Source organism: Leopardus geoffroyi, chromosome B3 (genome assembly GCF_018350155.1).
Source record: "Leopardus geoffroyi isolate Oge1 chromosome B3, O.geoffroyi_Oge1_pat1.0, whole genome shotgun sequence".
NCBI classification, from domain to species: domain Eukaryota; kingdom Metazoa; phylum Chordata; class Mammalia; order Carnivora; family Felidae; genus Leopardus; species Leopardus geoffroyi.
Window position 1 is genome coordinate 27,408,314 of NC_059337.1, and position 16,907 is coordinate 27,425,220.

The following is a 16,907-nucleotide window of genomic DNA, read 5'->3' on the forward strand; positions in this document are numbered from 1 at the left end:
CAAAGTAATGACAGCAATCTACATTTCCACTAGCAGTGACTGTACATGAATTCCAGTTGCTTCATATCTTCACCAACATTTGCTACTTTTTGTCTTTTTCAATTTAGTCATTTAGATGAGTATGTGATAATATGGCAGTATGGTTTGTATTTGAATTTCCTGTATGACTAATGAGTTTCAGAATCATTTAATATGATTATTGGCTACTGGATATCTTCTTCCAGTGAAATGTCACTCAAATGTTTTGCCAATTTTTCTATTGGACTATGTGTATGGAGATTATGATTGAGTTTTAGGAGCCCTTTATATATTCTTAATACAAATTCTTTCTTGGATGTAAATATGTTCTCCCACTTTTTAGGTTGCTTTTCATTTCACTTTCTTAATAGTAAATTTTGATGATCAAAAGGTCTTCAATAGAGTTTGATTTCTCTTTTTTTTTTTTTTTTTAATTTTTTTTCAACGTTTATTTATTTTTGGGACAGAGAGAGACAGAGCATGAACGGGGGAGGGGCAGAGAGAGAAGGAGACACAGAATATGAAACAGGCTCCAGGCTCTGAGCCATCAGCCCAGAGCCCGACGCGGGGCTCGAACTCACGGACCGCGAGATCGTGACCTGGCTGAAGTCGGACGCTTAACCGACTGCGCCACCCAGGCGCCCCTGATTTCTCTTCTTTTTTCTTTTATGGTTAGTGTCTTTTGGGTCCTGTTTATTAAATGTACTATCGTAAGTTCACTAATATTTTTTTAATGTTTCCCTTTAAAAAATTTACATTGTGCCTTTCACATTTAGATCTGAAATACATATGGAAATGATTTTTGTGTATAATGTGGCTAGGAGTCAAGGTACATTTACTTTCCATACAGATAATCAATTAACAAAGCACCATCTATTGTAAATAAAGTCATTTCATTACTAAACTGCCATATAAACTTTGTGGTAAATCAAAGAATGATAATCAAGTTGGGTTTCTTCCCAGGCTCTCTATTCTTTTCCACTTAATGCCACTGAACTGTTTTTCTGTCTTTGCATCGATACCACACTGTTCTCTTTATTAGAGCTTATAATAGTTCTTGATATCTACTAGTATTGCTCAAGCATTGTTTTACTTATATGTTAATAAAAAAAAGGAAGGAGAGAGGGAAGAGAGAGAGAGCAGAAACAGGGAGGAAGAGAGGCAGGAAGACTAGCTGTAGATCTAATTGAATCAGTCATATACTGATAATATTGATGAATTTATTTGCTATTATAATGAATTACTTATTTTTCCTCAAAATAATAAGTCTATCAGAGATAAAAATTAATTAAGTCCATGTTTACCTACTGCTGAACAATGAGTCAACCCAGGGAAAATCTAACCATATAGCTAAAGATTAAAAAAAAAAAATTAACTAGAATTTTTTCACTTTTTAGTCAATTATCTTAGCATTTTGTGGATAACATCTCTATTATAACCACAGTTAATTTTTAAATGATTAATACATTATTCAATTAAAAAATGAACTGAAAAAACCTTTATTCAATTATAGAGTTAGCACTTTTTCTCCACCTATACACAAATCATCCCTAAATTCTATATTAGTTCATAATACTGCTAGTTATCTTTGAAACTTTTAATTAGTTCTATTGTTACAATGAAAATAAAATGTAATGTTGACTTATTTCCTAATCAAGATGCTCATTTAAAAAAGCATTTTGAGGCAACAAAATGATTCACACTGCAATATTAGACAGCCTGAAGTGTATATGAATTTGAATTAAATGGGATAATGAAACTCATCAATAGCTTTACACTATAAATAGGAACCCAGGCACATTTCTTAAACCCATAAACTCAAATGGTAATCTGGCTGCTCCAGTATCAAAATAATCTTGAAACCACTTTTAAAAATGTGTTTGTACTTTTATTTGTTTTTATCCTTAAGATGCTGTAAAGTATGCAGTCTTCAATGTGATGCACAAAATAAAAGAAAATTATTATCATGACATTGAGTTTAGGTTAGCACATAAAAATATGCTGATGTAAAATGAGGAAATAATTTAAATAGAATGATACACACTTATGTAAAATTAAATTGTCAAAACCTTAGTTTTTCTTGAATAAATAAAATTTCAGTATAAAATCTAGATTGTTAAAAGATCAGTTATTTGTTGGTTGGCAATTTCAGGTCTAAATATTATAACAATGAAGTGTCAAATACCTAGTCAACTCTCTCTTTGTATGTAAAGTAAGCTATTGTCTGACTTTCCACTTGAAATACTTTAATTTTTGAAGCAAAAGTGTTAGATTGAATGGACCAAATAATTTCTCCTCTATAATTATCTGTACATCCAAATATCATAAAAAATAACACAAACATGATGAGCTACAACTTCACACCTTTTAGGATGGCTATTATCAAAAACACAGTAAATAACAAGTGTTGGCGAGGATGTGGAGAAATTAATACCCTTGTACATTGCTGGTAGGAATGTAAAATGGTGTGGCCACTGTGGAAAATAGTATGGCAATTTCCCAAAAAATTAAACATAGAATTACCATATGATACAATAATTCTATTTCTGGATATACACCCAAAAGAAGGTAAAGCAGAGACTAGGTCACACATATGTACACCCACGTTCACAGAAGCATTGTCCACAATAGCCAAAAAGTAGAAGCCACCCAAATGTCCATTGATGACTGAATAGATAAAAAAAAAAACATTAAATATTCATACAATGGAGTGTTATTCAGCCTTAAAAAGAATGGTAATTCTGATACATGCAACAGTGTGACTGGACCTTGAGGACATTATGCTAAGTGAAAGAAGCCAGACACAAAAGAAAAAATACCGTATGAATGCACTCAAATGAGGTACCTAGAAGGGTCCAATTCAAAGAGACAGAAAGTAGAATGATGGTTGCCAGGGATAGAGGATAGGTGAGAAAGAGGAGTCATTATTTAACAGATCCAGTTTTAGTTTGACATCATAAAAATGGAAATGATGGTAGTAATGTTTGCACAACAATATAAATACAGTTAATGTCACTTAATGTCACTCAGCTCACACTTAAAAATGCTTAAGATGGTAAATTTTATGATATATATATTTTTTACCACAATAAAAAATACACACACACACACACACACACACACACACACACACACCAATCAGAGGTAATCTCTGAAAGTATTGTTACTAACTCAAATATTTGAGACCCAAGCTGTCTCAAGTAGTTATGTGTCAGAGGTCCCCCAGACCACTTTTACGTTCAATGATTCACTAGGAGGACTCAGCATATAGTCATACGCGGGGCTACTATTTATTATGGAAAAACAAAATCAGCACGCTTCCAAGAGTCCTCTTTCAGTCGAGTCCCACAGAGCACACTTAATTCCCCCTGCAAAGAGTTGTGACAATATAAGTGAAGTGCTGTCTACCAGGGAAGCTCACTAGAGACTTAGCACCCAGAGTTTTCACTGAGGGAGTCACTTAGGCACCTCCACCTGACATGCATCCAAGTTTCAGAACCCTGGAAGGAAGCAGGTATCAGCAGAGACCACATTGCTCAAACAGTTCAGGGACAGCAAGGCCTCTTGTCAGGGAATGATGAGAGCCCTCCCAAAACCCAGATTCCTAGAGGCCAGGTGATGGAAACCTTGCAACCAGGCCTTTTTAAGGACAGCAATAGGTTTTGTTCTATTAGCTCTTTTCTGCATGTAGCACACTCACCTAAAAAGCTACACAATTTTTCTAAAGACCACTTCACATATGAGTCAAGGTCTGTGCCATAATTGAGTTTTGCAAGAGGGTAATTCTCATAGCCTCTCTGTTGAGGTGGGACCTCAGTGGACTATCAAGAGTATATCTGGTCATCTCACCTACATGTGGCATTAATCACAAGTGACATGCACAAAAAGTGAAGATAACAATTATTCTCTATACTCATGAGTGGCCCTTTTGGGGACAAATTAAGAATTTAAGAATTTGGGGGGCACCTGGGTGGCTCAGTCGGTTGGGCATCCGACTTCGGCTCAGGTCATGATCTCATGGTTCATGGGTTCAAGCCCTGTGTTGGGCTCTGTTCTGACAGCTCGGAGCCTGGAGACTGCTTCAGATTCTGTGTCTCCCTCTCTCTCTGTCCCTCCCCTGCTAACACTCTCTCTCTGTCTCTCAAAACTGAACAAACATTAAAAATAATTTAAAAAAAGAATTTAAGAATTTTAATTAAGATCTAATCTGTGTCTTAAACAATCAGCAATCATTACATTGTCATTACATGACATAATCATCACTACATTAGACAAAATTGAAAACTGACTCTAGATGATTCTCTTAATTAAGAAATGACTGCTTGGTGACTTGATTCCTTGAAGAAAGCTAACATCCCTGCCCACCTGACCAGCACTGAAGAGGGCAGCCCCCACAGCACCAGCTGCGGGCATCTTCTTCCTTCCCCATACTTGCCTGAGGCCCAGGCCATTGTGTGTCTACTCTTGCCTGAGAACACATGTTAGGAGGCAAATGTAAATTCAGTTTCCATGTTGAAGGGTTTCCTCCTTCATGGGACAGGCTACTTCTACTCTGTGCTGTAAGAGACAACAGTTGTCAGCCCCCAGGAGCTTCTTGGGGAGTATGAGCCTACACCTGCTTCAAGGCTGAGTAGCAGTGAGGAGGCAGGGAAGAAGCCAAGATGTAGCAGTGGATGGGGAGGGAACTCTACGCAGACAGGCAGGTGAGTGTATGGGCACCTGAGGTGTCCCCAGGGGAAATGGAGGCAGAATGATGGAGTGGGCCACAGGCTTCTGTGGGCACAGGTTGCAGTGACAGAGCCCAGAGGGCCCAAGGGAATTCAGGCAGAGGAGGGTGGCTGCCAAGGCACTTTACAGAGATGGCCCTGGCCAGGACAGCAGAATATGAGAACCCATTTATACTCTAGCCATACAATGTGACAACTGAATGTGTATAATAGATTTGCCTTCTAAATTCTATTATATCTGGAGGGGCCAACATGGAAGAGAAATAAGGGGATCTGAAGTTCCCTCATCTCACAAACAAAGCAGTGTTGAAGCTAAAGGACTTTGAACTCCAAGAGTCCAGAAGGAAAAGAGACAGTCATGCTTCCAGAGACCCACCAGGACAAACTGATGGGCCATAGGTTCATGACTGCAAACTGGGAGAGACAAAATGAATGGAGGGGAGGGATCTCCTTCTGTGGAGAAATAAAGGGAAGAAAAGGAGAGGCTGGGGAAGCATAGGACTATATCTGGAAAAGAAAAAAACCACAGACCAGCAGGGAGAAAGATCCAATCTCTAACTGAGGGGCTTTCTCCAGACCAGGGATGGCTGCCCAGATTGTGCACCTGGGGAGGAGGGGAGCCAGTCATGGGTTTGATGGCTAGGTCAGGGATGCAGTATGCAGTACAAGAAAGTGATTGATCCCCTCCCTGGAGTGCTGTGGGATAGGACAAATCCCGCCTGCACCTGCCAGCCTGGGACAGCATATCTGGCAGCATGGAGTGGCACTTCCCCAGTACTGGGGCACACGGAGCAGGAGTTTGAATCCCAGCCAAGTGCCAGAGCACAGGAGTCAGTAGAGTGGGACAAACCACCTTGTTTGCATCTACAGCACAGTGAGTATGGCTCGAACAAAGTGGTTTGGGACAGCTGATTGGTGGAGGAGAGACTGGGGTGTTGCCCATTTTTCTCCCCATCACCAACAAGGGGGGACTTCAGCAAATGGACAGTGGGACCCACAGTCGAGGCGGTACCCACCTACACCAAACCACACCCCTCCGCTCCTGGTAATTGCCTATCTACTGGAGTGGGATTGACGCTGATGAACCAGATGGCCCCTCTTCCAGACCAGCACCATTGCATTGCCTGATTTAATTCTCAGGACAGTTTTTTTATATAGATATATTCTTCCTTCCTTTTCTCCTTATCTCTTCCCTCCTTTAGTCTTGTTACTCTGGTTGTTGGTTTGTTTAAGCAGACATATTTAATCCATTCTCTTGATACATATTCCACACCTCCTTCTTTATTCTCCACTCTCTCTCTCTGGATTAAGCCATACAATGTCTCTGTCTGGAAAACATTATTTTCTTTTTCATTTTCCCTGCCTCCTATTTTATTTTCCTTTCTTTCTCTCTCTCTGGATTAAGCCCATAGTTGTTCTGATCAATTTTTATTCTGTCTTTTTCCCTGCCCCTGTCATTTCCCTCTTTGAATGGGATAAGGCCTCTTTCATCAGCACCACCTCCACCTGTTGTTAACTTGTAGCTGGTGTTTCTGGGTTTATTTTTTTGTTTTTGTGTTTGTGTGTGTGTGTTTGAGTGTCTTTGTTTTCTGTTTGTTATTTTTTTGCTTGCTTGCTTGTTTGTTTTCCTTTCCAGGGCTACTTCAACCAACAAATGAAAACACACCTAGTGGAGGGTTCAAAAATCACCACATGTAGGTAGATAAGGTAACCAAAGTCAAAACAACAGAGAGCAAGTAACATTCTCCAAAAAACACCTCCTGAAGAGCCAGGCCCTGGACAGTATATGAACCTTCTTTAATATAGTAGTATTCACAGGTGCAGGACAAACAACAACTTCAAAACACATAAGGGACAGAAAACTAGCCAAAATGACAAAACAGAAGAATTCCCCACAAAAGATATTCAGGAAGAAATTACAACTAAAGAATTGCTAAAAACAGATATAAACAATATAACTGAACAAGAATTTAGGATAATAGTTATAAGATTAATTGCTGGACTTGAAAAAAGCATAGACAGCAGCAGAGAATCTATTGCTACAGAGATCAAGGAATGAAAAATAGTCATGATGAATTTAAAAATGCTGTAAATGGGGTACAAAGTACACTAGAGGCGATGACAGCCAGAATTGAAGAGGCAGAGGAGAGAATAGGTGAAATAGAAGATAAAATTATGAAAAAAGAAGAAGCTGAGAAGAAAAAAAAGATTAGAAAAATTCTGTACCATGAGGGGAGAATTAGAAACTAAGTGATTCATTCAGTGTATCAGAGAAGTTCCAGAAGAAGAAGAGATAAAGGGGCAGAAGGTGTATTTGAACAAATCATAGCTGAGAACTTCCCCAATCTGAGAAGGAATCAGACATTGAAATCCAGGAGGCACAGAGAACTCCCTTCAGACATAACTTGAATTGATCTTCTGGATGACATATCATAGTGAAACTGGCAAAATACGAAGATAAAGAGAATTCTGAAAGCAGCTAAGGATAAACAGGACTTAACCCACAAGATAGACACATAAGGGTAGTAGCAGACCTATCTAATGAAACTTGGAAGGCCAGAAAGGAGTGGCAGGAAATTTTCAATGTGATGAATAGGAAAAATATGCAGCCAAGAATCCTTTATCCAACAAGCCTGTCATTCAGAATAGAAGGAGAGATAAAGGTTTTCCCAAACAAACAAAAAATGAAGGAATTCATCACCACTAAACCAGCCCTACAGGGCTGTGTATCACAAAGGGGGACCCTGTGAGTATTGCAAAACCACAAAAGACCAGAGACATCACTGCAAGCATGAAACCTACAGATAACACAATGACTATAAACCCATATCTTTCAATAATAACTCTGAATGTAAATGGACTAAATGCTCCAATCAAAAGATATAAGCTATCTGAATGGATAAAAAAAACAAGACCCATCTATTTGCTGTGTACAAGAGACCCATTTTAAACCTGAGGACACCTTCAGATTGAAAGTGAGGGGATGGAGAACCATCTATCATGCTATTGGAAGACAAAAGAAAGCTGGAGTAGCCATACTTGTATCAGAAAAACTAGATTTTTTTAATGTTTATTCATTTTTGATAGAGATACACAGAGCATGAGCTGGGGAGGGGCAGAGAGAAAGAGAGTCACAGAATCCGAAGCAGGCTCCAGGCTCTGAGCTGTCAGCACAAAGCCAAACATGGGACTTGAACTTGTGAATCATGAGATCATAACCTGAGCCGAAGTCAGATGCTTAACTGACTGAGCCACCCAGACACCCCCAGAAAAACTATATTTTAAACTAAAGGCTGTTAAGAAGAAATGAAGGGCATTATATCATAATTATGGGGCCTATCCATCATGAAGAGCTAATAATTATAAATATTTATACACCGAATTAGAGAGCACCCAAATATGTAAAACAAGTAATCACAAACCTAAGCAATCTTATTGGTAAGAATGTGGTAATTGCAGGGAACTTTAATATTCCACTTATGGCAATGGACAGATCATCAGTAAAGAAACACAGAATCAGTAAAGAAACAATGGCCCTGAAAAATACACTGGAACAGATGGACTTGACAGATATATTTAGAACTTTTCATCCAAAAGCAGCAGAATAGAAATTCTTCTCAAGTGCACATAGAACATTCTCCAAGATAGATCATATATTGGGTCACAAAACAGTCCTCAATAAATACAAAATAATTCAGATCATACCATGCAAGCGTTCAGAACACAATGTTATGAAACTTGAAATCAACCATAGGAAAAAGTGTAGAAAATCTCCAAAAGTAATGGAGGTTAAAGAATATCCTACTAAAGCATGAATAGGTTAACCAGTCAATTAAAGAAGAAATTAAAACTTGTATGGAAACAAATGAAAATGAAAACACAACAGTCCAAAACCTTTGGAATGCAGCAAAGGCAGTCCTAAGAGGAAAATACATTGCAATCCTGGCCTATCTCAAGAAACAAGAAAAATCCCAAATACAAAATCTAACAGCACACATAAAGGAACTAGAAGCAGAGCAACAAAGAAACCCCAAAGCCAGCAGAAGAAGAGAAATAAAAAAGATCAGAGCAGAAATAAACAATACAGAATAAAAAAAACCGTAGAAAAGATCAATGAAATTAAGAGTTGGTTTTTTGAAAAAATAAAATTGATAAACCCTAGCCAGACTTCTCAAAAAGAAGACCCAAATAGATAAAATCACAAATGAAAATGGATTTATCACAACAAATCCCTCAGAAATACAAGCAATTATAAGAGAATACTGTGAAAAATTTTATGTCAAAAAACAGGACAACCTGGAAGAAATGGACAAATTCCTAAACACTCAGACACTGCCAAAACTCAAACAAGAAGAAATAGAAATTTTGAACAGACCCATAGCTAGTGAAAAATTGAATCAGTTATCAAAAATCTCCAAACAAGTAAGAGTACTGGGCCATATGGTTTCCCAAGGAAATTCTACAAGACATTTAAAGCTGAGTTAATACCTATCCTTTTCAAGCTGTTCCAAAAAATAGAAATGGAAGGAAAACTTCCATAGTCATTCTATGAAGCCAAGATTACCCTGATTCCTAAGACAGACAGAAACCCCACAAAAAAAGGAGAATTACAGGCCACTATCCCTGATGAACATAGATGCAAAAATTCTCAACAAGATACTAGTAAATAGAATTTAACAGCATATAAAAGGAATTTTTCACCATGATCAGGTGGGGTTCATTCCTAGGCTTCAGGGCTGGTTCAATATTCACAAATTAATCAGTGTGATACATCACATTAATAAAATAAAGGATAAGAACCATATGACCCTGTCAATAGATATAGAAAAAAACATTTGACAAAATACAATATCCTTTCTTAATAAAAACCCTCAAGACAGTCAGGATAGAGGGAACATACTTAAACATCACAAAAGCCACTTATGAAAAGTCCACAGCTAATATCTTCCTCAATGGGGAAAAACTGAGAGCTTTCCCCCTGAGATCACGAACATTAGGGATGTCCACTTTGACCACTGTTATTTAACATACTGTTGGAAGTCATAGTCTCAGCAATCAGACAACAAAATAAAATCAAAGGCATCAAAATTGGCAAAGAAGAAGTCAAACTTTCACTTTTTACAGACGACATGATACTCTACATGGAGAACCCAAAAGACTCTAGGACTGATACATGAATTCAGTAAATTTGCTGGGTACAAAATCAATGTACAGAAATTGGTTGCATTTTTTTTGCATCAATAATGAATCAACAGAAAGAGAAATAAAGAAACTGATCCCATTTACAATGGCACCAGGAACCATAAAATACCTTGGAATAAACCTAGTCAAAGATGTAAAAGATCTGTATGCTCAAAACTATAGAAAGCTTATGAAGAAAATTGAAAAAGATACAAAGAAATGGAAAAACATTCCATGCTCATGGATTGGAAGAATAAAAATTGCTAAAATGTCAATACTACCCAAAGCAATCTACACATTATATCCAGTCCCAAGCAAAATTGCACCAGCATTCCTCTCAACGCTAGAACAAACAATTCTAAAAATTGTATGGAACCACAAAAGACCCCGAATAGCCAAAGTAATATTGAAGGAGAAAACCAAAGCGGGAGGCATCACAATCCAAGGCGTTAGCCTCTACTACAAAGCTGTAATCATCAAGACAACATGATATTGGCACAAAAACAGACAGATCAATGGAATAGAATAGTGACCCCAGAATTGGACCCACAAATGTATGGCCAACTAATATTTGACAAAGCAGGAAAGAGCATACAATGGAAAAAAGACAGTCTCTTTAGCAAATGGTGCTGGGAGAACTGGATAGCAACATGCAGAGAATGAAACTAGACCACTTTCTCATACCATACACAAAAATAAACTCAAAATGGGTGAAAGACCTAAATGTGAGACAGGAAACCATCAAAATCCGAGAGGAGAAAGCAGGCAACAACTTCTTTGACCTCAGCCACAGCATTTCTTGCTCAATACATCTCCAAAGGCAGGGGAATTAAAAGCAAAAATGAACTATTAGGACCCCATGAAGATAAAAAGCTTCTGCACTGCAAAGGAAACAATCAACAAAACTAAAAGGCAACTGACAGAATGGGAGAAGATACTTGCAAATGACATCTCAGATAAAAAGCTAGTATCCAAAATCTATAAAAAGCTCACCAAACTCCACACCCAGAAACAAATAACCCAGTGAAGAAATGGGCAGAATACATGAGTAGACACTTTTCCGAAGAAGACATGAGATGGCCAACAGACAAATGAAAACATGCTCAGCATCACTCATCATCAGGGAAATACAAATCAAAGCCATACTGAGATACCACCTCACACCAGTCAGAGTGACTAAAATGAACAACTCAGGAAACAACAGATGCTGGTGAGGATGTGGAGAAACGGAAACCCTCTTGCACTGTTCGTGGGAATGCAAACTGGTGAAGCCCCTCTGGAAAACAGTGTGGAAGTTCCCCAAAATAAAAAATAGAGGGGCGCCTGGGTGGGTCAGTTGGTTGGGTAGCCTACTACAGCTCAGGTCATGATCTCGTGGTCTGTGAGTTTCAGCCCTGCATCGGGCTCTGTCTTGATAACTCAGAACCTGGAGCCTGCTTCTGATTCTGTGTCCCCCTCTCTCTCTGCCCTTTCCCTGCTTTCTCTCTCTCTCAAAATAATAAATGGTAAAAAAAAATTTAAATTAAAAATAGAGCCAGCCTATGGCTCAGCAATAGCAATACTAGGAATTTACCCAAGTGATACAGGAGTGCCGATGCATAGGGGCATGTGTACCCCAATGTTTATAACAGTGCTTTCAACAATAGCTAAATTATGGAAACAGCCTAACTGTCCATCAACTGATGAATGGATAAAGAAGATGTGGTTTATATACACAATGGAATACTACTTGGCAATGAGAAAGAATAAAATCATGCCATTTGCACCCACGTGGATGGAATTGGAAGGTATTATGCTGAGTGAAATAAGTCAGTCAGAGAAGGACATATATCATATGTTTTCACTCATATGTGTATCTTGAGAAACTGAACAGTAGACCATGGGGGAAGGGAAGGGGAAAAAATAGTTACAGAGAAGGAAGGAAGCAAACCACAAGAGACTATTAAATACAGAGAAAAAACTAAGGGTGCATGGGGGAGTGAGGGAGAGGGAAAATGGGTGATGAGCACTGAGGAGGGCACTTGTTGGGACGAGGATTGGGTGTTGGATGTAAGCCTTTTGACAATAACTTATATTCATAAAAAATAAAATAAATAAATTATAATATATCTAAGGAAATAAAATTATTTTCTGCCTCTGAATCCTAGACAACAACTAGGTAGGAGAGCTAAGATTATTGTAGAGGAAGCCAGTTGGGACAGAGAATGGACACATAATCTGCAAAACTCATCATCTGGAGAATATTTTTTTTATATAGGCCTGTAAGAATTTGTGCCAATGTCCACCACAGATGTCAAGCAGTTACCTGCCATTTATACTGCTTCTCAACTGGTGAGTCACAGTTCTCTGGAAGAAAGTAGAAAGTGTCTCCCCGAAAAAGCATTCTGGTTTCATAAGGTATGTCATAGGACCAGGTAGTTTTCTGAGTGCTCTTACCTAAACTAAAGAGTGATTATATCCCGTGCTTGCAATAGCATGCTGAGACAGGAGTAGATCATAGTCTCATTTTGCAAATGAGGAACTATAGCACAGATAAGTCAAGGAACCTCATCATTCACACAGAGTAGTAAATAGTAGGATGAGAGTTCAAGCCCAGGGACAAGGCTCTCAGCTATTAGACTGTGCCTCAGATAATTAGACTGTGCCTCAGTCTAAGCATGAAGTGGGGTAGTTAAGAGGGTAGTAGGGCATCCCATAGGTCAGGATGCATCTGACACTCAGTGCAGCCTGAAACATGGGCCTGAATACCATTGGGTGCTCCCTCTGCCTCTCCTCTCAGCCTCTCTCTGCACATTTCATTCTTCCTTTCTCAGCACATGAGAATACATGCATGACAAGCTACTGCATTCATGCCTCTTCTGTGGCTCTCAGACTCAGGCCCAACATCACATTCTCAGGAAAGGAACTCAGGCCCAAATCCCCCCTCACCAGTTAAATGATGTCACCTTGCAAGTGGGGTTGGCTTAGACAGTTTCCAAGCTGGTGGAAGACAACTCTGTCAAGATGTATCCTGAGATACAAGTGGCCTAACACCTTGGGACATTCTGCATCGTTTAGTGTCCCCTTAAAGACTCACAAGACATATTAGCATATTAAGAGCTGAGACATTTTGCAGTAAGAATTTGCTTTGTTTACCCACATGAGTCCAAATCTCATTTCAACACAAACACTCACTTTGTGACCCTTCTGTTAACATCTTAGAGAATTCAGTATGATTCTCAGTAGGAAGCCCTGTATGCATGAGCTTCCCTGACAAGATTTCCATGTCCTTTAGGAGAGAGGCCTGCTGCATGTGGTTGGACAATCATACAGAACCCAACCAGCACAGCATTGTAAGGGGCCTCTCACAAATGTTTATCAGTATATTAGACTCAGCTCCATCTCTTTGGACATGGAAAAATATAATAAGACAATAAGCCCAGCACATCTGACAATTACACAAACCTAGAAATTTAAAGTAGCCAGCAATGAAGAAATAGCACAATGCTGAAGGAGCTGACCAGCCAAGAACTAGAAAATCAAAGTATGATTTAAATTTTAAAAAAAGAAAATTAAATCACAAGAGATCTTGTAATTAATTCTCAAAAGTTGTTATTGAGCTATATTTTGGAAGGAGGATCCTAATACTCAGGCAAATGTGAGTTTACTAGAGAAAAATGGAAATTCAGGAGGATACCACCTTCCAAAGAATGCTGACAGAGCTGGGGACTGTGATTAGTATTAGTACACCAGTCAAATCCGACCTGGGTAGTAGTTGTACTACTTAATACTTAGTTTATTCCTTATGATTTAAGAAAAAAAATAAATTGAGAAAAACACAAAGGAAACCATTAAGATGCTGTAAATTTGTTCATAATACACAGCTGATTGGAAGGTAGAAACAAAACCATTTAAATTCTGAAAAGGGAGAATAGTTTATTTTAAATTTTGTAGAAAACTCACAAAATACTTAAAAACTGTGGAAGAGATAAATATAGAGATACTTAAAATATGTATAATCATTTTGTTTTAATCAAGAGAAAAGTAAATAATCTTTTTAAAAATGTAAATTCAGATTTCTGAAATTTGTTGTCCATTCATTCACTTTTTTGCTTTTTACACACTGATAGACTTTTCACAATCTTTTTTTTTCTTTTTTTTTTATTTTTGAGAGACAGAGCATGAGTGTTGAAGGAGAAGATAGAGGGGGGACACAGAATCAGGAGCAGGCTCCAGGCTCTGAGCTGTCAGCACACAGCCAGACGCAGGGCTTGGACCCACAAGCCGTGAGATCATGACCTGAGCCAAAGTCGGAAGCTTAACCAACTAAGCCACCCAGGTGCCCCCAATCTTTTTTATATAGAGAAACAAAAACACTTGAAATTGTGGTTGGTTGCTAGATAAGATGATCTTATCTTAGTGCACAGGGCACTAAGGATTTATTGCCAATCGTTTAACTATAAAATAGACTTTGCTGGACTTGTGACTTGAACTTGATTTTTTTTCTTATGACTTTCATACTGCTCTGTGCAAGCAATGAGTAGAAACTTAAGCTGCATGTAGATAAAGTGAGGTTATAGCCAATGATAAATTCCAAACCTGGACTAACATCAGGGTCACTTCTGCACCCATCCCCTATCTCACTCTATGTCCACTCCTACTCCCTTCATGACCTTTCTCCACAGGCCAAGCACTGAAGTCCATCCTCCTGTGAAGGGCCACACCCTCAGCTAGCTGTCTCTGTTGGGGACTTCCATACCAACGTACCCAATGGGTTCTCTTCACTGGTCCTGAGGTACCTTCACACAGCCATTTTGGCCTGGCCTCTCCAAAAGCAGGCTCTCCTAGGGGCAGGACTTCACACCCTATGCATTTCTCACTTTTTTTACTTCAAGCTTCACAGACCATCTCAGAGCCAGAGGGAGGAATTTATAGAGAAAGGAAATTTCTGCATAAAACATTCAGCTATTCCTAGTAAGTTCTAGAAGTACTGCCAAGTATAGCTGGAAACTTGTATGGCCCAAATAATCACAGGTTTGAAAAATCACAGTGCTTTGAAGCTGAATGTAACATCACAAACCCCATGTTATCAAAAATATCCACCAAGATAGTAGAAAATAAGGCGATGATTTATCTGGAACAAACTGCTATTCCATGTCTGGAAAGATGGCTGCTTAGAATAAACTCATCATAAGCAGGAGAAGTTGTGAGTGCTTGGAACGTTCTCTCTGAGGTTGCATACTTTAGGAAGGAGACATACTTGAGGGTTCTCTGTAGCATTGGGTAATAGCAAAGAACCCCAATTGCTGGGGTTCTGCCACCCATTGAGGGTGCTAGAAGATCCTCTAAGATAGAGAAATTAGAGAAGGGCTACTGGTCCCCTTTCTGAGTGTTATTCTGAAGACAAATCTGTCCTACTGACAGGATTACTAATGAAACACAGAGCTCGGCAATGCCCAAGAGAAAGAGCAGCTTACATCTGGGGAGGCAGCAATCTAGGGAGAACAATCAAGGTGGCATGTAAACAGGCAACTCCCACTGACTTAAAGTGAAGGAAGAGTAAGACAGATATGGAACAAAGGGGTCATTAGATAAATAAATTTATTAGATAAATAAATACATATATCAGGACAAATGAGAGATATTTTTTGGAATGCAAGGAATTAGAGGACATATCTGAGTACCTGGTTACCGCTTCTCACCTAGAACTTGGAGTACCAGATGCTCACTTCCCAAACTCCGTTGCAGCTAAAACAGAGTACATGGCCTAGGCCAAAGAAGACCTGTTCAAGGGGCTGGTCACAGCATTAACAGCAGCAGCAACATGGAGTGTCCAGGGGCAGATGGAATATGTGAACTACAGATATGGCCAACTTTGCCTTTGTACCTGTACCTAAATCCTCAGCATCATCCCTATTGAAAGCAGGGAGCCAACTTCAATGGTAGCATCTTCCATTAGCATCCCTGATCTATAGATAATAGGCACTAAAAACACTTGCTTATCACATCCCCACTCAGCTTTCCATGTTGACTTGTGTAGAAGATAGATAGTTCCCAAAAGCAGTATGAGTATCTGAACCAGCTCTGTGCTGACAAGCTGGGCTCAGATCCTGGAGCCTCCTTCAGATTCTGTGTCTCCACTCTCTCTGTCCCTCCCCTGCTTGCTCTCTCTCTCTGTATCTCTCTCTCTGTCTCTCTCTCTCTCAAAAACAAAAAACAAAAGACATAAGCATAACAAATAGATATTTGTCAATAAATCTTATACATGTGCAGGAAATAAAGCTTTTGTGGGTGGGGCAGTCAGCATGAACAGTACCAGTGACTATACTTTACTTCCCTTCATTTTAAGAAGGCAGCACAACATTCGATGTAGGGCATGTGGATTTGAAGGAAATATACACCATTTTGGGGTGGCTATGCTTACATACTTCTCATATGGCCCAAAAGGCTATCTCTGAGTTGGATAGTAGAGAATCAGAACTTTTTTTAATCATATGAAACTAATTTGCACAACTATGTACAACTACATTTGAAAACATGGATGGAAATATAATTTAACAGAACTAAGGAAGAGATTGAAAGTCTAGGAGACTAATTTCCAAAGAATATATGAGAAAATAAACTGTAAAACAGATACCTTCTCCCCCAAAATAGAAGTCTCAGGTCCAAATAATTTCATAGGGAAAATTGTACCAAATCTTTGAAAAACAGATAAGCCCAATGCAATTTAAATTGTCCCAGAGAATAACTAAAGAAAGAAAACTCTCAATATTATGAAATACAAGATTGACTCCAAAATCTGACAGAGTATACAATAAATACTACATGTTGGGGTACCCGGCTGGCTTAGTTGGGAAAGCTTCTGACTCTTGATCTTAGGGTTGTGAGTTCAAGACCCACATTGGGTGTGTAGCGTACTTAAACAAACAAACAATTTTTTTAAAAGACTACATGTTAACTCAGTTATTAATGTCCATATAAAATTCCCACATAAAATATTAG

The 16,907-nt window shown here is 38.7% G+C and overlaps 1 protein-coding gene across 1 annotated transcript in view; it reads right to left on the reverse strand.

Annotated features, from left to right (window-relative positions):
• The window catches only part of OCA2 (OCA2 melanosomal transmembrane protein), a 504,847-nt gene that overhangs the window by 120,174 nt on the left and 367,766 nt on the right, over positions 1-16,907 (reverse strand). The window lies entirely within an intron of this gene.